This window comes from Camelus bactrianus, chromosome 1, assembly GCF_048773025.1.
Source record: "Camelus bactrianus isolate YW-2024 breed Bactrian camel chromosome 1, ASM4877302v1, whole genome shotgun sequence".
Classification (NCBI taxonomy): domain Eukaryota; kingdom Metazoa; phylum Chordata; class Mammalia; order Artiodactyla; family Camelidae; genus Camelus; species Camelus bactrianus.
In genome coordinates, this window is record NC_133539.1 from 92,522,797 (window position 1) to 92,544,931 (window position 22,135).

At 43.6% G+C, this 22,135-nt stretch overlaps 1 protein-coding gene and 1 long non-coding RNA gene across 5 annotated transcripts in view; one reads left to right on the forward strand and one right to left on the reverse strand.

Annotated features, from left to right (window-relative positions):
• KCNAB1 (potassium voltage-gated channel subfamily A regulatory beta subunit 1) overlaps positions 1–22,135 on the reverse strand; it is a 344,031-nt gene that overhangs the window by 108,342 nt on the left and 213,554 nt on the right. The gene's annotated exons all lie outside the window — the stretch shown is intronic.
• Positions 8,792–15,923, forward strand: LOC123615989 (uncharacterized). Of its 2 annotated transcripts, XR_006723854.2 has the most exons (4): positions 8,792–9,046; positions 9,233–9,501; positions 9,586–9,825; positions 14,190–15,923. It is a non-coding gene; the product is annotated as an uncharacterized LOC123615989 (long non-coding RNA). The 2 variants fall into 2 exon arrangements; XR_006723853.2 differs by lacking the exon at positions 14,190–15,923 and having other exon boundaries at positions 9,586–14,006.

Below are 22,135 nucleotides of genomic sequence, written 5' to 3' on the forward strand. Positions count from 1 at the left end.
AAAATTTAAAACCTTTGATCTGTGAAAGACAGTGTTAGGAGAATGAAAAAACAAGCTACAGACCCTTAGAAAATATCTGCAAAACCCCAATACAAAGGTGGCCTGTGTCCGATCGAAAGTATTGAACAGACATTTCACCAAAGAAGATATGTGGGTAGCAATTAAGCAGATGAAAAAATGCTCAACATCATTAGGCATTAGGGAAACATAAATTAAACCCATAATGAGATACCACTACACACTTACCAGAGTGTACGAGATAAAACCAAAATCAAACCCAAACATAATGCCAAATGCTGGCAAAGATGCAGAACAAATGGAGACTCATACATTGCTGATGGAAATGCAAAATGATACAGCCCACTTTGGAAAAGAGCTTAACAGTTTCTTGTAAATTTAAACACACTCATACCACAAGACTCAGTGATTCCACTTCTAGACATTTACCCAAGTGAGTCGAAAACTTACGTTTACACAAACAACTGTAGCAAATGTTCATAGCTACTTTATTCATCATCCACTGAAAACTAGAAACCACCCAGACGCCTGTCAACTGATGAAGGGGTAAACACATTAAGGTATATTCATACAGCGGAGTACTACTCAACAAGAAAAATAAACTTGACTCATGATGCATGCAATAATATCAGTGCAATTAAACTCAGTTTGCTAAGTCAAAGGACTACATGTTGTATGAGGCCACTTATATGACATTCTGGGAAAGATTATAAGGGCAGAGAAAGATGAGTAATTGCCCAGGTTGGTGGTGGGTGGAGAGGGTGACCACAAAGCGGCAACATGAGGGAGCCTTGGGGGTTACGGAATTACTCTGCATGACTGTGCATTTGTCAAAACCTATACAACTGTACAAACACAAAAAGTAAATTTTATTCTATACAAATAAAAATAATTCTACCGGGATGTCAGGGGAACCCAAGAAGAGATGCACACTCTGAACTAGAAGTCCAGCTGTATCACAAATGAATGACACACCACACGGAAGGGGTGGGGAAAAAAGGACCTGACTTAACTTTGGAAAAGTCCTTTGACTAGATACTGTAAGGCTAAGGACAAAAAGAACTGTACATGAACACTATTCTCTAGTTGGCAAATTCATTTCTCATAGGGGTATAAGTTAGCAATTTTGAAACTAAGGTTGACTACTCAGGTTGACAAATAAGAAATATAGTGAGTGAACACTAGATCCAGAAATTAATAGAAACAGAAGAAAACTGAGGAACCTCTGAAGCCAACATCCTTTTATCGTTTAGTCTCACTTTACCTGTAAACAATCTCACGTTGCCAGAATACTGGTTTTTGTTTGTTTCTTCTTTGCTTTTCTGTTTTCCTAATTCAACAGATGTTTAGTTAGTAGCTACTAAGATGCATTCGGAGCTCGTAACTGGTTTTGAGGTTACTGAATGCTCTTGCTTTCCAGAAGAATAACAAACCAAAAACCGACCTGAGAACTAGTGGAAACTGAATGCAGTCGGCCTGTGACTTTACTTTGAGCCCTGTTATAAATGGTTATGGATGGTCAGGGTGGAATGCTGGTTTTAATTTTCATTCCCCAACCTCAACACTGGCCTTTTTATTCTTGATATCTTAGTTTGTGATGTCTCAAAAGTAAGGAAACTGCCTCTCATTCTGCAGTGACAGAGAGAAGTCGTGCTGGCTGGAGGGCAGAGAACTGGGCCTCTCGTGGTGGCTGGAATATTCACCTACAGCATGAGAATGGCTCTCCTCCATGCGGAGGTCCCTCTGAGCCCATTCTTTCTGATTGTATCTGACACAAAGGGAAAGCTCTTCCTATAGATCCAGGGAATGAGGAAGGGATGGAAGTCCACACTCTTATGAAATAGCACGGCATCAAGAGAATATATTCTTTAGGAACTTAAGACAAACATTTTATTGAAATTCTATTCAAAATGAAATCAAAGCTCCCTCTTGAGCTTGGGCTTGGGCAAATTTTTACTAATGTATATACTTTAAAAAAATTGATTTCAGGTCTTTTTAACTAATCACCACATGGCAACTAGAGAATCCTGTGAAATAACTCTGTTTTATGCTTTTGTGCATTAGCTCAGCCTAGGAAATTAATTAATTTCAGTTGGTTAAAATCACTAGCCGTACTTCATTCAAGTCGACTGACTTCTCTGGTTGTTCTAAGCAAGATTTATCGTCGGAATTCACAGGCTAGCACCCGATATTGATGGCAGAGTGGCTGGGGATGTGACAATTCTTTGATGTGGCCCCAAAGAAGACAATTTCTAACTCTAGTATCATCATCATAGGATGAGAGGGAAAATCATGACGGGAAGTAGGTATCGTCTATACACAGTGGTGGCCAAATAGCTGGTTATTTTAGTAAAAACTCCAATGCAGCCTAACTTTTGGACAGTATGATACCAAACTGGACGACTGAGTAAAGCTCTGAATCCACTTTGAATCTACCAGGATGTTTAACATCTACAACACACGTGTTTGACTTTTAAAATGGAAAAGTACAGGCAATCATAGTATATTTTTTGTTTATTTTTCACTTATCGAGTAAACATAAACACACTTGATTTTCCCTGTACCTGAACTCAACTTCTTAATAATAGCAACGATTTATAAAGCACCTACCACATGCCAGCATCGTTCCATGGGCTTTTACACATAATTCTTGCATATAAAGACACATCATCTTTCCAAGTAGTCACTCCTGTGCCCATTTCACCCTCGAGGAAGTGGAGGCGAGAGCGCAGGGTTCCACAGATTTAGCACGTGGCAGAACAAGGAGCAGAACTCTGTCCGCGCCTGAAGTGTGTGCACCCTCCTCTGCCCCACTCTGCCTTCATGAGGTCTGCCCGTCTGAAATGACCCTCTGTTAGCACTTCCCTAGAGAGACAGGCCGGAATGCTGTCCCTGCCTGGGGCAGGCCGTTTTTGGAGGCCTAGAGAGAGAGAAAATGAGTTTCTGTGGCTTTTGTGAGGCATCCACACCCTCTCCTGGCGCCTCTGTGTCTGATCTGGGCCCCTCAACCTCCCACAGTCTCTGTGATTGATGCCCTGGCAGCGGTGGGAGTGGGTGAACTGCCATTCATCCTGCGCCTGTCCTGATCAGCCTTCAGACTGAAACAACAGGGGAAGAAAATAGGCGAAGGAAATGCACGACTCATCCTGCTTCAAAATTCAACAGAACGGATTTCATCCTGTTCTTTGCTCTTTTGAAAAGAGAAAAAAAGTGACGTCATTGGCATGCCCTGGTGATGGAGATGGATGACCAGTGGGGCTGGATTAGACCACACATGTTCACAACTTATGTGGGGTGGGGTCAAGGGCATGGAAAGGGGAGTGGGAAGGAAGTTCGGAAGGACTGAGGCAGCCTTGGCTGGGAAAGAAGGTTGGATAAAGAATGATTTTCAGCACAATCCATTCCACAAACATTTTGGAAATACCACGGGCAGAGGGCTGAAGATATAACCTTGAATAAATACATCTCAAAGTGGGATTATTCATTCATTACCCCTACTGTTAAGGCAGGCAGTGTTCTAGGTTCCAGGGCTATGGCAGTGAGCAAAACGGATCAAGCTCCTGACCTCATGAGGCTTACATTCTAGCAGGATGGCCACAGCACACAAGTAAGCAAGTAACAAGTCCAACGAATGAGAGGGTCTCTGAAATCACAGACGCTGGTTCATGGCAAAGGCAAGGTGGTCCGGGGCAGCCCCTCCAAGGAGGTGACACCTGAGCGAGGACCTGAAGGATGAGAAGGAGCCAGCCCTGAAAAGATCTTGGGGAAGAGAGACCCAGACAAAGAGATAAGCAAGGTCCTGTGGTGGGACAAGCTTGAGGAGCAGAAGGTGAGTGTGGTGGTGGTCGGTGTGTGAGGAGGGAGCAGTTCAAGATGAGATTAGGGTGAGAGACGGGAGCCAGGGCTTAAAACAAGGCTGCTGACAACCAGCTGAACTCTCCACCCAGGCAGAGAAGATAGAGATGGTCCCCAGATCAGTACAGACTGTAAACTAAGAGCTATTTTCATGAAACAGAGCTGTAAATCAGAGAGGGGTGAATCTTTGCTGGAGAAGTTTTAGAAGAGGACGGAGACTTTGTGGATCATGGTAGGGAGGCTTCCTGCGGGGCCAGGTCACACCTCCCTAGACTGGTGAGGGTTTCGGTGTTTGGGACCTAGGGTCTCCTTGTACACAACTCTGGGGCTCGCCCCCCTTTCCCAACTGTGCAGTCCAATGGCCCTGTGTCGGGCTCCCTACCTTCCCTTTCTGTACCGCTCCCCTTTATTATATTCTCTCTTGCCCCTTCTGGTCTCAAGTATCTCTGGTCTCAGGCTCTCGCTTTTCCCTTTATCAAATTCTGCTCTCAGGAAACTCAGAGCAACTCATTCTCACTAATGTGTAAATGACTAACATAAACAAAGTGCTGCCTGGAATAGGGAAGAGGAGGTTAGCACCCTCTGATTCTCAGAAATTAGGAAGAAGTGCTCTTTGCACGTGCATCTGTTTGGAATGCTTTTCTCACGCATTCTCACTCAAGACCTGGCTCCAAGGTCCCCTTCCCAAGGAGGCTTCCTGAGGAAGAGCTATTACTTCTTCCACTGAGCTTGCATCTCAGCTCTGCTCCTCCTGTGTTACTCTGTGCATCGTCTGGTTGATCTGTCCCCCCTCAAGCTTGTGGACTTTTGAGGACAGACTCCATGTCTCATTCACCTGTTCCTCGGGGTCTGGCATGAGGCCAGGCTCGTGTTAACCATCTGACCAAGGAGCTGGGAGGGGTCATAAGAGCTGTGTTTACTTGGATCACAGTAGGCTGTAGTCTTCATGGGGCTGAGTTTAATGGCTGCTTATTAGAAAAACTTCCTATCTTGACAATCCTACTTTGATTTCTCCAGTAGTATAAATATTGCTGCCCAAATTCCTACCAATTTAAGATGCCTTTGTTGACAAATTTCTTCGTTTAAAATGCAAACATTCCTAATGGGGTTGAGTCCATTCATTTACACAACAAACATTTATTGTGTCTCTGCTCTGTACTACATATTGCCCTAACACCTACAGCAAAATATGAGGGAGTTTACAAGGGACTGCTTTTCTTCCACATAATGAATCAAGAGTCCCAAGTCCAGGCCTTATAATTCTTCTTTTAATAATCTATCTAACAGAAAAAGTCAGAGATCTGCAACTGGGTTTATGTACAAAAATATGGGTTGTAGTCGTTATTTATAATGATCAAAGGAATAAAACTATCCAATAATAGGAGGAGAATCAAATTAAGTTTTATTGATATGATGGATTGTATGTAACTACTTAAAACTACATTAAAAAGAATGTTTTATTAACACAAAAAATGCTTGCATTAGGGATTTTAAATGAAAAAAGCAGGATATAAAATCTGTTTCAGTATGATCTTTTAAAATAGAAGAAATCCTGTGAGAAAATTCATGAAAAAGGTAAATAGTGATGGTTCTTCTAAGTGATAAGATAATGGTTGACTTTTAGTTTCTGTATATTTAATAAACTTTTTGTACTAAGCATATATTGCTTTTATGATGGAAAGAAAGGAAATTTACTGTATTGAAAAACCAGAACCACTTGCCCCTAGCTGCTAAGATCAGCTGCAGAAAGGGGATGGGATGGGAGGGGATGGGGATATCCGTGTAGGGAAGAGGAGCCTGCACCTGTTGAAGGTCAGGCAAAGAGGGCCGGGCTGGTGGGCTGGGGTGCTGCCCCCTGCAGGCGGAAGAGCAAGCACCAGGAGACACGCTCTGAGGTAGGGGCATCTTGCCTAGGTTAAGCCTAGATTGGAACCGTGCCTTCTCCAGGTTTGGACAAGTAGGACCAAGGCTCTGAGCATGAACCACCTTTCTGGGTTTGTTTCCCCTGAGGTAGAGTGAGCTTGTTACCTCAGCAGGGATCACTTTTGGCATTTTTGTAGCTTGAGACTCAATTGTTAGTGTAGTTTATCACCATCTAGAAATGTTAATTAACCGCCACCGGGAGCTGAACCTTGAGGCCTGATGAAGGTCACCGAGGGCTGCAAACCTCAGCCCTGACCCTGAGACCTGTTTCCTTTCAGAGTTCCAGTATACACAAAGATTTTACTGGGAGATCTTTTGCTGCATCGCTATGCATTGGTATTTAGGAAGAATAATCAAAACATAAAGCAAAGAATGCTAAGTCTGGAAGTGAGATACATGAATTTTAGTCCTGCTTAACTAGATACCACATATGTTGGCTAACCCAGGCAAGGCTCTGATTATACCTGTTGCTTGGTGCACAATTATTCTTGAGACCACCCCTCCTTTTACTTTCCAAAGGGTCCTACATTAGATGATAAACTATGTGATCACCCTCATCTAATCCGGTTGTTAACTACGTGACCTCGAGCCTCAGACTGGAAGGAAAATAGAGCCTCCTTCTAGCAGAGAGGGGTAAAGAAGAAAAGAAACAAGTCTGAAGGGGGTATCTAGGCTCACCCCTGCCTCACCCACCCACTATGGTCAAGGCTCTCCAGCGTAAGAAGGGATGAGAAATAACCAGAGAGGTCTGTGGGAATCTCAGGTTGAGTACCTGTGCCCTGGGCCCCAGGGCACCCAGGGGGATTCTGCACCTTAGCAGGAAGATCCACACTGACTGTGTGTGGCCAGCAGAGCAGGACAGCATGATGGCCTGGAAGTTTCCTAAGCTTCCTCCGACTCACTGACACCATGTGGGGAAGAAGGAAGGAGGGAAGAGAGATTCCTGATGGAGAGTTTGACCCTTGAAATCAGAAGAGACAGAATCACCTTTGAATGGGATTATTTTTAATGCCCGCTTATCTGCCATCAGCAAGAATGGAGACTTTAAAGAACAATAAGCTCAGTTACAAGAATCAAAGGAATGTCCTGTTCCCCCCACCTCCAACATGTAAGTAGTAGGGATGATCATCATCCCACCTACACTTACATCCTCAGAGGTCAGCTCAGGGCCAGGGCAGGGTAGACCCTCAACAAGTGTTTATTGAATGGAGATTCCAACTTCAAATCACACAAAAGAATACAATAAAGCCCTGGACTATTCAAGTATAATCCTGCAGAAATATTAAAACACTTCCGGAAATAATATTCATAGCTATAGTTACCGTAACAGGCAAGGGAAAAACCAGCCAAGGAATTCAGAGAATCATCTTTGTCAACTACGCAGCCTTAGCGCTATGTCTCCCCGTGGTATCATATTACAAGCTGATCTCAAACATTACAAGGATCTAACCTTCCTTTATGGCACTTTACATAGGCTGCCGCCAGAGGCAAGCTAATAGATTATAGTCCCTACTGATCTTACTCAGATAAGGAAATCCCAGTGTCCCAGTCTTTACCAGCTGAAAGAAACACATTTTGAATAATTACATCTCATTGCCTCCTCTGTTCTGCAAAAGGAGAAAAAATATACTCTAGATTTACCATTAAAATAGCAGGTGTTGGAGGAATGTGGATTAAATGATTGAGAACCTATTTCTTTAACTCTGGGCAGTTTGATGATAATTACATTACAATTCCCCAAAATAAATATTTTCAATGAAAATTCTGGTAGGCCAGAAGGGAAGGTTTACAAAGAGAGCTTGTGTGAAGTTTGGAAACAGACCTATTTTTTTCTCCTAGTGAGCAAATAAATATATCCCTTAGATTAAGTGGTAAATATATTACTTCTATAGTTAGAGATATTAGATTTTGGTAGTACTTAATATTGGTCTCAAGGGATTACGAAACACCGTGATTATTGCATTTCTTAACAGGTTCCCACCCACAGCACTTTTTCTTTTCTTTCTTGAACTCAAACTGCAATTTGCTTTTCCAAACACTTTTCTAACTAGTGTAAAAATAAAGTTGAAAATCTTTGGGGAGACTCTGCCCTTTTCTCTTAATAGCGCCCTGCCAAGCAGTCATTCTTTTACAAATGTAGAGAGAAACATGTTCTGGAATGAGCTTGAAATTTAATTTGGCTCACTTTGGAGAGAGTACTTTGGAAAACTGGCCGTATGCCTTTGTTGCTGTTCTGCAAAACGTGAAGATTCCACTGGGTGGCTGGGGCCTTGGTGTGCTCAATCGTTAGCTGAAGTGGGTTCTAATTGTTAGACAGAGAGAATGGAAATCTGGACATAGAGTGTCCTGTTGGCTTTTCTGTGGAGTAAATGAATGAACTTGGACATCAACAGGTCCAAATAGCCTCATTTCATCACCAGGATGCATCCACTAGCCAGCACCATTAACTTGGAATTCACTGCCTCCCTATAAAATTAGAAGAAAAAAAAGCAATCAAGGCCCAATTCAGTGACTCATTAAGTACATTTTTAATGTTGAGGGCCAGTGCAGTCAGAGGACACGAGCTGCAGAGCTGCTGGTGCAATCCAGCTTGCAGCTGGTTCACCCAGGATCCCTGTGGTTTGCACATACTCACACGCATAAAGCAGAACTAACATCTAAAAGAGTGGCCCATATCTGTGGGAGGAAGAAGAATTAGCACTGAAGGATACTTTCTGAATAATGTTGCTGTTTATATTCTATTTCAGCTTGAGGTTTTACAGAAAGCCCTATAATCTGATTCAAAATGTTTATAGAGAAGTGACAGCTGAGGTTGAGGTTCTCTGTGTCCAGACCTGGGGATTGGGACATCTACAAACGAGGCTTATATAAACCCATCAGCATGGAGATTTCCTTATTGGGGAACCTTCGAGATCACTATGTTCCTTCTGTATAGTCACTCGTGGAAGATTTACTGAGTAGCCCTTGGGTGTCGCTGCACCAGGATCTGGGGGTAGAGAGGCAAAGAGGATGCTAAGCAGACAAGAGTCAGTGCACGACAGCGGTGAGAACACAGCAGAGCTAGCTGGGAGGTGGGATGGGAGCAGAGAAGTGGGTGAGAACCTCTGCTTGGTGGTGTTTGGATGAGGCTTCAGGAAGGCTCTGAGCTAAGACCTGAGGAGAGTGGAGGCATTCACCAGGTGAAGAGGTGGGGGAAGGTGTCCCAAGCAGAGGAACCAGTTTGAGAAGAGAGATGCACCTTAACAAGATGGTATGGTTGATGGGTGAACAGTGGGTCAAAGTGGGGATCTTGAAACAGGGCTAGAAAGGTTGATCAAAACTAGAGTGAAAAGGGCTAGGATGCCATGTTTAATTAATCTGTAATGTAAACTGTGGGTGATGTAGAGCTATCAGAGCATTTAAGCAAGGATAAAATATCATACAATTTGCATTGCAGAAAGATGCTGACAGCCGTATGGAGGATGGATCGGAGGAGGCAGTGATTAGCGGGAGGGAGATCATTAGGAGGTGATGTCAGTAGTCTGCAGAAGAAAACCTCAGCATCTCAACAAGAGCAGCTGCCTGTGATTGACGAGAGGTCGGTGAGGGACCTGAGGCACAGCAGCTGTCATCTTTGCAGACTGCAGAGTTTTTCAGGCTCTAAAAGCATTGCTTGTGTGCTTGGTGACTGAAGGGAGACCAACCCAGGAAACATCCTCAGGAAATGTAAACATTCCTTTTGCAATAACCTTGAACTTTTGCAATCTTTTCTCCTCCTGTCACTGACAGATAACTTCTTTCCCTCCCTAGGAAGCATGGACAGCAAAATGAAAAGCTCATATTTAGTAATCCCATGAAGAATTAATCACGGATTTGTCTTGACTTTCAAGTGCTTAGTACTGTGGCCACCACGGAGGGGCCCCTCTTCAGATGTGGGTGTGTTAAGGAGGGCGGCGCTGCCTCTGTGGGGGGCAGAGAATAGCAACAATGCTGGGAACCGAGCTGGAGGATGAAAGCCCAAAGCCAGAGGGAAGAGCTCCGGCTGAGAAGGTGAGGCAGTAACGAGTGAAGTGGGTGACTGCAGGATGCTGTACAATCGAATGGTTTTTATTTTTCTGCTTTTCATGATGGAAAACTTTCCCAGTGATGAGACCTGCCTCCCGCTTACATTTCACTTTGTGGTCTGCCCTTTCAATTTGGGTGTCTCTTTTGGGCAGTCATGGTCTCATAGGCTGTGTTGGCAGGACTTGGGTAGGATACAAACATCTTTCTCAAGATGACCTTGCCACATCCTGTCAATACCAGCTGTTTGCTGTGTAATTTAGTTTCTCCAGTCCCTATCTACTTTGTCTTCCCATGAAGACCGAAAACTCCCTGAAAAGGACAACCCCGTCTCGGCATTCCCAGCCTATCAGAGGTTCTCAGCACACGTTTGGTGAGAGAGCTATTGTGTGGGCTCTCTAAAAATCCACAAGATGGCCCAGGTTCTACTGTCACACATACCCCAGCTATGCCCACCACCTCTTTACTCCACCTCCATCTGCACCCTGTGATGAAAAGCTGGATTGTTTATGCAAAGAACTTTCTCCATGATTTTCACGGTGGCTATTCCATAAGGCACACTTAACGTGACCGGGTAACCAGGCAGACCGTGGGATCCTTGCGAAACACAGCCTCCAGAGGCTTCTTGTATTTATTGGCAAGAGGGGACAATACAGGTTGCTGGTGCACCTTTTACATCCAGGAAAATAATCACGAAAAGCATGAGTGTAAGTTAGGTAAGAAATGAGTCACACAGATGTCCCCCCAGATACCTGCAGAGTCAGTGTGTCTGGAGGAGGGAGGCAGTGGAGAGAGAGAGCAGGGTGGGCAGGAAACCCATGGGAAGAAGCAAGCTCCCTGGAATAGATGTCTGGGTCCTGGGCGGCCAGGGTGACTGCTCGGTCCTAAAACAAAGCAGCGCCTCCCTCAGTGCTGGGGTCAGGATGCCTGTGCCCTACAAGACAGCTCACTGTCGGGTGGGAAGAAAATGTAGATGCTCTCACATTTGCCTCTTTAATTCCTTCTTTTCAAAATGTCTACTTTAAAATACATTTTATAATTGCTATAATATTGGTATCATAGTATATGCACATATTTTAAAAATAAATATTTGTTTATTGGCATTGTCTGGTTTTCCCTCTTAAGGCACACAGTGAAAGCAGAGTGGAGATGTCTGCTACGGTACAAACAAGCCATCCACCAAGGCTCCTATTTTCAAAGAGCTTACATTCTAGCTCGGGTGTTAAAAATACATATATACGTAACGTACATTCAGGAGCTGTTGTGTCCCCAGATGCATACGCACAAAGAGCATGGTCATGGTTCTCGAAGATCAGGACAGATCAGTAACAAAAAGAATGAGCAGAATGGAGAAGAAGAACAAAGAGAGTCCATTTTGCCAGTAATAGGATGGGTCCCCGGGGGGCTGACATTATTCTTGTGTGAATGGGATTCCTAATACACCAAAGGAGAGGAGTTTTTAATGCCTTATGAAAGGAAATAGGAAGGAAACACAGATATCTTCACATTGGCTGTCGGGAGCCGTGCCATCACGGTTCCCCAGGAGGCAGCACGCGTCACTATAAAGCTGGAGAGAAAGGCGTGGACAATTCTGAGAACTCCATTTCTTCACAAAGGCAGCTTGACTTCCCCTGTGACCTGTTCTAGAGATCTTTCTTCAAGTTAGTGGAAACTAAACATGCCAGTTCAGAAGTTTGCAAAGGGATTCAAATCTGCACAGTAGCTCCCCCGTAGTCAGAGGAATGTTCTCTCTACGGAGAACCTGTGCCAAGCTCTTGACGTGACCACACTTGTGCCTTGTAAATGACACCTGGGAGTCACAGCGCTGTCAGCTTTCAGAGGAGAACACTGAGCCACAGAGCGCTGCAGTGACTGGCACAAGGTCTCTCAGCTAGCAAGTGCTAACGTGAGAACTCCACCCAGCCCTGCCTGACTCTGCCGGGTCCCACAGCTCTCGAACGCTCTGTAAAAGGGTGCTTAGCTCCTGACGACTCAGTGTGCTTTCTGGTAGCCAGAGTGTGTTACTTCTCTTGCCTCGAGACACAGTGGTGACTCCTCGGCCCAATATTGTTATGTGTACACATCAGTATCTGGTAAATAGCACCAGATCAGCTGCCAGCAGTCATCCCAAATGTTTTATAATTCTGCCATATGTGTTTGATTGTGGCATTACATCGTCTGTCCTAATTAAGATGAAGGGAATCTCAATGGAAATAACCAGTTCCATGAATGCCAGAGCCACTCACACAGAATCCCTGTGAACAGCGGGCTTCCCAGCCCCAGGGCTGCTTGTGTAAACTTCCTGAGTGATTATACGTCTGCTGCCCACTCCCGTTTTTAGAATAATTGCCACTGAAAGTATTGAAAAAATAAATATCTCTGTCAAAAATATACAGACAGGTAAGGCTTACCCAGAATGCTCAGGGTGGTAGGAATCATACATTTTATTAAATTGCGTATTTGTCTGAAAGCTTTCGACTCCTCCCTGGTGTTCTTTTGGTCCTACAATTGGTAGGAGGGCTTGGTGTCACAGGAGGCGGAGAGGAATAAGTGGAAATATTGTACATTCTATCTGGTTGTTCGGTTCTGATGTGTTATGACTGAGCACTTTGGTAAATGAGGCCACATCTAAGCAAAACTTGGTGAGGAATGTTTGCCTCCTCTTGGTGGAAAACATGCATTTTTAAGCACAGGAGAATGAAGGTAGCTTCCTTGTTCAATAATTATATTTTGAATTTTAATTTTTTAGTTTTATGGGCTTTTCTTTTACAAAATTAAGCAAAAGAAAGTTTCTGACTCCTTAGAATTGCATAGTCCACTTGTTGAAATACGTCCGTCTGAGTTCGCTCTACCTGCCTGCAAACAGCAAGATTAGGGCTGGCTATGCCTGAACTGCCGTCAGGGGCCAATACACACATTAGAATGATTTGAGCTGACTTCAGAGAAGAAAACAAACAAGCCCTGTCCAAATGGGGATGTTCTTCAGCCTTTCAAAGTCATCCAAAACAAGGTTTACAGAGCCAGACTGTTCCACCAGAACCTCCTGGGGGCACTGTACTGTTTAACTTTTTCATTGCTAGTCCCTGGCACGTTGTCCCTAACCTTCGGAGTCATAATAGTTTGGCTCGGTTGTGACTGTCCTTTAAAAGTACCAAACCTGGGCAGGGCTGAGGGGGTGTTTCCCACACTGGTTATAAGATATGAAGGAGGAAGGAGGGAGGCTGCTTTTCCTGAGCAGCTGAGGCTCATTACAGTCCTGAGTCTGTCCCTTACTACCTTCTCTCTGTGCAGACATCTGTGCACCCCACTGGTCGGTTACATATTCAAACCCGGAAAGAGAGAGCTTCCTCAGATGAAACATTCTCCTTGGGAATGTTTACCTTAAATCCACAATCTATTGTTTCCTTAGGAGAGAGAGAAAAAAAAAAAGAAAGAAAGAAAGAAAGAAAGAAAGAAAGAAAGAAAGAAAGAAAGAAAGAAAGAAAGAAAGAAAGAAAGAAAGAAAGAAAGAAAGAGAGAGAGAGAGAGAGAGAGAGAGAGAGAAAGAGAGAAAGAGAGAAAGAGAGAAAGAGAGAAAGAAAAGAAAAGAAAAGAAAAGAAAAGAAAAGAAAAGAAAAGAAAAGAAATTCAACCCCACCTTCCTTTTGAAAACAGTCAGTTGGAAACAAAGATGGCCTTCACAAATCAAAACACACAGTGTGGAGGCTGCAAGTTACAACATGGCTGGAAATTGACTGAGTGAGTACACAGGCATTTGTCTTGATAAGTGAAAATGGGACCGTGCATGGTGAGCATTTGTATCTGGAAGGAATGGCCACAACACTCAAGATAAGGAGCACAAGTCCATCACTTCCCTATTTTGAAGAAAGAAGCCTGCGGAAACTAATGTAGAGAAGTTCTGCTTTGTATCTGAATGGAATATGAAACAGAATGGCGAGCTACTAACAAGAGCTTGCATGTAAAACAGCTCACCAATCGGGGTCTTTGGTTATTTAAGAATACATCCATGTTTGCAGTGAGCAACGTTCAAAAACACTGAACGACTGACATATAATTATTATGTTCACTTATATCCTGAGCCATTTCCAAATTTCATTGAATGGAAGGAGTTGGGAACTCCTATTGCATTCTTTCTTGCACTTGAAGAGAACAGAATAAAGCTGGTAAACAAAAATACACAAAAACTGGAAATTGGTCCTTACAAAAAAGAGTGCAGAAACTGCGCTTGGGGTGCTGTGTTTAGGGGGACATGGTGGCTGAACAGCTTGACGGTATCTACCTGAAGCAAACATGTCCAATTCTTCTAAATGATTTGGCCTCGAACACCCTTTTCTTTCTTTCCCGCCCCACAGGGCTTGTCCTCACGGTGTTCAGCAGAGGTAAGAAGTGGGCCGACGACTGTGGAGGCAGCCCACTCCCTCGCACAAGTCAGCTGAGGAGGAGGTGTGTCTGCCCAGAAGCAGCATCGTGTGATCTCCCCAAGGGCCAAAACACATCCAGAGCCTTTTGTTCCTGACTTAGCCCAACTTCCCCCGCCACTTCTGGTCCCTGCCTTTGGAAACAGACTCTACTCCTGTGGGCTCATTTTTAGAACCTGGCAGAATCAACATTTGTCTTATTCTGGCTCCCTCACTACGGCTGAGCCCTGCTCTAGACAGTCTAGGGAGACGCGGTGAGGCTAATAAAGACAGAGTATTTATTTCCAGGTTTTCTTCCCCAAGCATCAGCTAAATCCTGCCTCTGTGAAGGAGTCACTGTGTATCCACACAGCGCTGTCTTACTTGAACCCACTAGACTCAAGATTCTCATTTAAAGTGGTCAGGGAGGTACCGCTCATGCCTCATGGATGTCTAATTGACTCCAGAGGGTAACTGACTTTGGAGAGAAGATATGGCAGGATGGAGACTGGCCTCAAACTCGAGGCATCTGATTCCTGGGCTGGTGTTCTCTCGCCTCAAACTACCATGCTGCTCATAGCCAGTGAAGAAAAGGTATAAAGACAAGAAAAATCCTTTCTCTTTAGCAACTCCTTCCTGGCATTGCTGTGGTAACAATTTTCAGCTTGGCAATTGAACACACATTCTAATTTGTGGAGATGAATAGATTAATCATATATTCGTTAACTAGATTGAGCTATTTCCTTTTGAACATCCTGCCTTCAGCCCTCCCCAGAATGAGGGAATGGAGGAAGAAATCAGACCTCCCCACTTATTCTGTCATTTGCTGGATATTATTTAATTCATGAGCATTTACTGAGAAGGGAGTATGTGTCCTCTGTTGTACCACGTGAGGCAGGTAAGCTTGATCCCAGCATTGAAAAACTTGCCCTATCGGGGTTGACAGACATGGGCAGTGACTTGGAATAATAATTACAGAAAAGCAAAGTGGGTTGGAGTGAAATGCTCAGGTGTGCGGTGCGGTTTTTGGGACCCTGAGGAAGGTGGTGGAGGCTGGATTTGTAAGAGGAGGGTCCACAGAAGAGGCAGTAAGATGGGATTTGAGCAGCCTTGGGCGGGGGGGCAGGGGTGAGGGACATGGGGAAGAGAGAGAGAGGGCAACCCCAGAGGCAGGAAGAGGCAGCAAGCGTGCGGAAGCGGAGAGGAACAGGTAGGGTTGCTATGAGAAATAGGATGCGCCCAGGGAACAAACACACCAGAAAGACCATAAAGCGACATCTTATTAAAAATAAGGTCAAGTTGTTTGTCTAGATGAGCTACGCCAAGGCTAGCTCAGGCTGGTCACACTGGGGGAAAGACACCATAAAGCTGCCTACAGGACGTTATATGCAACAGAAGCTTACCATCATTTTGCCATCATCCTAGCTTCAGAGTAAAGCAACGGCATGGTTCTAAACAGGCTAACTAGAAAATAGGTAATAAAAAACCTTGCTGTCTTCAAGACCTGCGAAATCCAGTATGAGAGCCACCAGCCACCACTTGAAACGTGGCTACTCCAAAGTGATAAAATACGTATCAAATTTCAAAGACCTCATATAAAAAGGTGTATATGGTATTTCCTTAATAATTTGTATATCATTTACATGTTGAAATAATACTTTTGATATACTGAATCAAATAAAATATTTAATACTCATTTATAAATATTGTTTAACAATAGAGAAGAGGAGAAATTGTCACTCCAGGGAGAGGGGCAAAGAGTGCAAAGAGGAAACAGGGACAAGTTGAAAGGCTACCAGGCACACGGTAAAGAGGATATTGTGTGAGGATATTGGCTCCGACACCACATTCCCTTGGTCACATTATTAACCTTCTAAGTCTCACTTCCCACTTCTGTAAAATAGGGATAATGATTGTTTCAACCTCATTGGACAGCTTAATTGAGATGTCACCTACAAAGGGCATAAAACAATATTTAGTACATAACAAGCACTCATTAAGCATTACAGTATATGATGTAGGGGAAGGGGTGGTAAGGGACTTTATTCAGCAATGAATAAGGCCAAGGCACTTTTCATTTTGCTTGGAGAGATCGACAAGAAATAAATAATCAGATAAATAAACCACATATTTAAAATCATGATGCAGTGAAGTGGGTGGGGTAGGAGCGTAGCTGGGGAGAGGCCACTTCAGGCTGGTGGATGGGAAGTCCTCTCTCAGGAAGTGAATGCGAGCAGTGCCCCAAGGAGAACTTGTGTTGGATAGCAAGAACACTGCAGTCCTTTTCTCTAAACTGGTTGATTTATTCCTTATGACAATGGTGGACACAGCCTTCAATTACAAAACACCTATTGACAAGGTATTTTTATTTCTGGAGATCACGAAGATTCTCCCCTTAATAGGAGAATCTTAATGGGTCCACGAGTTATCAGGTATCTGCAAACTACTGAGGCTGAGATATTAGTTAATAATTATCTTTGCGGAGCTGTTAGATCTTATCTTTGGTGATTCTGTTAGAATTATCTTTAAATGTAGCTTCTTTCCCCTGCCCCCCACCATAGATGTTAGGGTGCACCTGGAATCCTTGTTCTTGGCCAGGAATTCCTCCTCCAGCATTTTGTACAAATGTTTAACCCAAGCCTAGCAATTTCATAGACAGCTACTCAGGAGAGATGAGTAAATGGAGCACTTTCCTCACATTAGGAGTGTTCTTTTAGCTCTAATAAAGCAGCACAATGTGTTCCCAAAGAACCTCGCTTTTCTCGGTTCTGCTAAATTTTCTGAAACTCCAAAGCAAAGAAATCCTAAGACAGAAGAAGAAAAGTTCTACCAACAGGCCAGGAGAGCAAGTGAAGACAGCACTGACTTGAGTGCCCCATACCACATTAGGGACTTACCATATCAAGTTTAAGTTAATCTTTGAGCCAGATGTGATTACTCTTATTTTATAGATAAGGAACAGGTTCAGAGAGGCAATGATTAAGCAACTTGCCCAAGACCACAGCAGTAGAAGACTACAGGACTCGGATTTCAATCTGGGTATTCAAAAATTCTAGCCAAATTCCAGCAGCTATTTCTTGCCACTCTACCAGACTGCCTTCCTGACCTCCAGAGACTGCTGTCTCAGGATGACTATCCTCACTTTCTGTTTTTCTTAAGAACAAGTGAAAATATCCTCTCTTCAAAGCAGAGGATACCCCTCCTGCCATGAGTATCAGAGACAAAATCACAGATCTAAATCAGAGGTCTGACCTAATGATATTCTCCAGCTTTAGACATTTACAGATTGCTCTTGTTCTGAAAAAGCTTGCAACTGGGAAGTGTGGGGAAAGCATTTTTAATCACTGTAGGGAGAGTCAACAGAAAAAAATGGGGTTTCTTAGCTGTTAAGGGAAAGAGTTCAAGACCCCCGCCATTGTTTTAAAGAGTCCAAACTAATCAAATATGCCTTTGATTTAAAATCTTTCATTTTTTTGGACATGTTGACCTAAAAGAACCATGAGTATGCTGCCTTAAAAAAATCTGTAGAGTTGCTTTTTTTTTTTTTTAAGTCAAGGAATGCTTAGACTACTAAAAATTAGCCTCTTCTGTATATAACTGACGGCCCAGCATTCCTGCCTTTCCATTCCTGTACACCTGCAAATTCTAACACTGGTCTAGACCCCAGTCCTGTTGTGACCACAGCCACACTGCCAGCGACAGCCCCTACCAGAGACTTCTGATCTCAGCTAGAGCTGCTTTCACAGGTTTGAAGAAAGCCCTTTCGTTTCTAGGCAGAAGCAATATGCAAGTGTCCAGTTCTACATTGTGTTATTATTACTGTTATCTTTGCCTAAATTCCATCTGGCAAGGGGCCAAGTAGTCTGTCCCAAATCGGGTATGTCTGTGTAGAGCACTTTTCTATAAATATTCTTAGCTTTGCAGGCCACATCGTCTCTGTTGCAACTATTCAACTCTGCCTCTGTGGTATGAATGCACCCACAGACAGTATGTAAATGAATGGGTGTGGCCACATTCCAATACAACTTTATTTACAGAACAGACAGCGGGCTGGATTTGGACCGTGGCTGTAGTTTGGTAAACCCTAGTAGAGAATAATTTCCCCATGCCCATCAACAGGGGCGGCCTTCAGAGCAGCTGCATCAGGATTACCTGGGAAACTGTTAGAAATGCAAGTTATCCAAGTTTGGCATGTATCAAAATCACCTGGCAGGCTTGTTAGACAGAATGCTGGGCCCCCATCCAAGGATTTCTCATTTGGGAGGTCTCACTGGGGCCTCAGAATTTGTCTTTCTCACAAGTTTCTAGATGATACAGATGCTGCAGGTGAGGAACCACACTTTGAGAACCACTGCAATAAACAGATGTCTTCCTGTACGTAGGATCTGGGAGGGAGGCACGCAGTCATAAGAATGTAGTGCTGGCAGGGGCTGTCGGGGCAGGAACAGCTAGGAGATTCAGACTTGCCTGCTCCTCTAATTGACTCTCTGATGGGGTGAGGGCAGGATGGCCAGGGAAGCTAAAGAGCCAAGGTCATGGCCAGGTGAGGAGCTTCTGGAGCTAGCACTACCAGCAAGCACTGCAGAAAGAAAAGCTGAGAGACCGTTGGACTGTCCCCTTTTCCCGCAGCTATAACTGGCTGGGCTGATGGCACTTGCTAGCGTCCAGGCACAGGAGAAAACAGGGGAAATTTCTGAGCCAAGTGAGGAGTGTACAGGGGGAATTCACAAAGACCTAGCTCGCCCTGAGTGGCCTGCAACACAGCCACGCCCGTTACTTCTCTATGGTATCGGGTCACATACCTTCAGACTTGTCGTTGTGGAACTGCAGGCTACGGTGAAACATCTGGGGGGCCACGGGAGGGAACGTGCCAGAACATCCCCACCAGATCAGCCCCAGTCTCTGTATCTGCCAAGTGGAGCTGCGATTCTTTAATCTTTAAATGCCCCTGATGTGAGAGGACAGATTTGTCAAAGTCAGAGTCTGGTGTACAAAGAGCATGGATACTAATCCCATGACCCTCGTTAAGGGATTTGCGGGCCAGCTGGTAAGCAGATGCTGGAGGTGATGGGGCTTGCAAGCGGAGCTGCCCACAGAATCTGAGATATCTTGGGATTCTGCTGGGAGGAATGTGGATGGGTATAATCGTTTCCATGGCTGCTTGCTCAAATGTCTAAGTAACTTATCCTGCACTGCAGGGATGCTGTCTTGACTAGGGTCCCCATCAGGACTGCCCAAGAGGGCAGACTGAAGAGAATCAGCTCAGACTCACAAAGAGTTGGGAACCATGGTGTTGGACTATTATTAGGATATCTAAGGATATGGCCAGGATGTCCTGGCCATAAGGGCTCTTTGCTCTGTGAAAGGGTTCTCACAGCCACCACTCTGAACTTCTCTGCATCCTCCCAATTTCTAGGAACTCAGAACCCCATTCCACTAAAGACCTTGCTCAAATCTTATTTCAGAAGCAAACTTTTTTTTTAAATGGGATTAACTCCATATACAAGGTCCCACTGCCTCTGCTTTTTGCTGGCTTGCAGGGAGGGTTCTAGCACTGGTTACTATAACTGCATTTCAGTCAGCAGTTACCAGGTGGCGGGGGTGCCTCCCTTGGGCTTCAGGACTGAATTGACTAGACTTCCCCAGGTACAGACAACCTTTTGATAACAAATCACTTATGGCTTGTCTACAAAAACAAGACTCAGTATAAATAGCACTCAAAGGCTTTTAAAATTAACAAGTGGGACCAGAATTTAGAACAAGCTTTTAGAAAATATAATAACAGATTAGAGGTGAATCTTCTTCTTCACCATCTAATTTAGTCCTGACTTTTTCACTAAAAAAAACAAAAAAAAACAAAAAAAAAAAAACCTTTAACTTTTTTCCATCCATAATGCTTTGGGTTTTAAAAAAAAAAAAGTCTGTATCTTTCATACATCTCTAAGATTTTGCCTATTCACTCACTTCCTTTTTTAGGGTTCAGAGTGCTTGGTGTCTGAAATAGTGATTCACTCTAGTGGCTTCCAGATTTCCCCTGCTTCTTAAATATATTTATGCTGTTAATAGTACGTATTTTTCTTCCTAAATTGGTGAATTCAAATTTGTTCAGTAATGTTCCTTTTAATTTTTAAATGTATGAAAAGTGAGAAATTATCTTAAAAATCATTATAACCTAACAATAGGAAGATGATTAAGGATTTTACATTACATCTATATGTTGGAATCTACGCAACCATCAAAAATGCCTTAAAATACTGGATGATGTAAAAACACCATAGACTGGATTAAAAGGTAGGCATCTACATTTTCAGCTGAGAACATGGAGCCACCTTGATCCCCCTGCATCTCTCTCTGCTTGCTCTTGGTCTCCCTTCCAACCCCAGTTTATCTTTAGGCTTGTCTCTCATCCTAGCTCTGTGCTCATTCCCTGGGATTTGATCACAATATTCATCCTCCCTGTCTTGGCCTCGAGCAATCCCTAGACTCATCCCCTGGCTTCTCCTGCCCTGGGCTGCTTCAGTACTCGCTCAGCTCCACCAGCTTTAGACTCCTGGGACCTCAGCCCTGCACCAGTCACCCACACGGCCAGCATCCTGACCCGATTAGAACCTTTCAATTTTAGTAAGAATTTGTAGTTTCACGAAGATCGTAGAGCAGCGTGCTGGCTCTCCTAATGAGAAAAAATCAAGCTCAGATCCCCCAAGGTCAGCAAAAGATGGAGGCTTGACATGGAGGGAAGCTGAGCTTTGTGGCCCTGAGTCCTGTTCTCCAAGATTCACCCTTCCTTTGGGAATCTCTTGCATGTGCTCTAAGAATGGGGATGGTCGTTCTCCATTGGTAAGAGAGTCTTAAAGGAACTGGGCTCAGTTTGGTAAAGGAGTTGATAGGCTCCTCACAAAGGTGAGGTGGCTTTAACCAATGCTCCATGTCTAATGGGTAAATTGGGTCCAATCTGACATGATATTGACAATGAAAGTTGAACCCTTTGAATTACCCATTGCTTGGAAGCTTGGAGGCAGTAGGAAGGGCCATATCACCTTGTTAGGTTTCTTAGCGTCCTAAAGAGGTGATAAAATCTTTAAGACTTTTTTTACAACCAGGAAAACAACTTTAAAAAATTCAAATCCAATCTGTAGAATAAAACAAATATATAAAATAGAAATTTCTCACTTGAATTTATAGATATGCTTAATTATCTAGTCATTATGGGGAAGGCATTTAATAAACTTCTGAAAGATTCTAACATTCTGAAAATTTTCAAGTATTTACCTTGTTATTAAAATTATTATATAAATTAAACTTCATCTTCTGGTCTTATCTGAAGTAATATTCTGTAAAAATTTCCTTGGCTTTAATTTCTTTTTGCCTTCACTTCCCTCACATGAGGTAGCTATGCCATATTAGAATTTTTATCTGACTTTGAATTAATTTTTAAAACATGCGCTTTTGAAGAATGTATTAAAATAATGTTTATTTTAGGCAATATCTATCTCTTCAACTGGAAAGTTTTCCTCTTCCCTTCAGTCAGATCCTCCTTTTGTCTAAAGGCAAAAGCAAATTTGTTCTTTCTCTGATAAGTTCCTCATTCTAGAGTCACAGACTTAAAGACCTGGAGGGCACTGGAGTCCATGTGGTCTGTGTGAATGACACGGCCTACTGGAGCCAGATGAGGCTCCCAGGTAGCTTCTTGCTCAGCCTTCCTGTCCCCGAGCTTCCCCTGGGCACACATTTTTCAAACATGAGTGTCTCCCTCAAAACCCAGGACTTTCTAGAAAGCCATTAAGGAGGCTATTGGTACCTTGGCATTGACAGGAAAAGCCAAAGTCTTAGAAATTAAAGACGTGAAGGCAAGATTTACTTCCATAAATCTTATCAAGATTAAATTCATGAGGAAGCTGGTA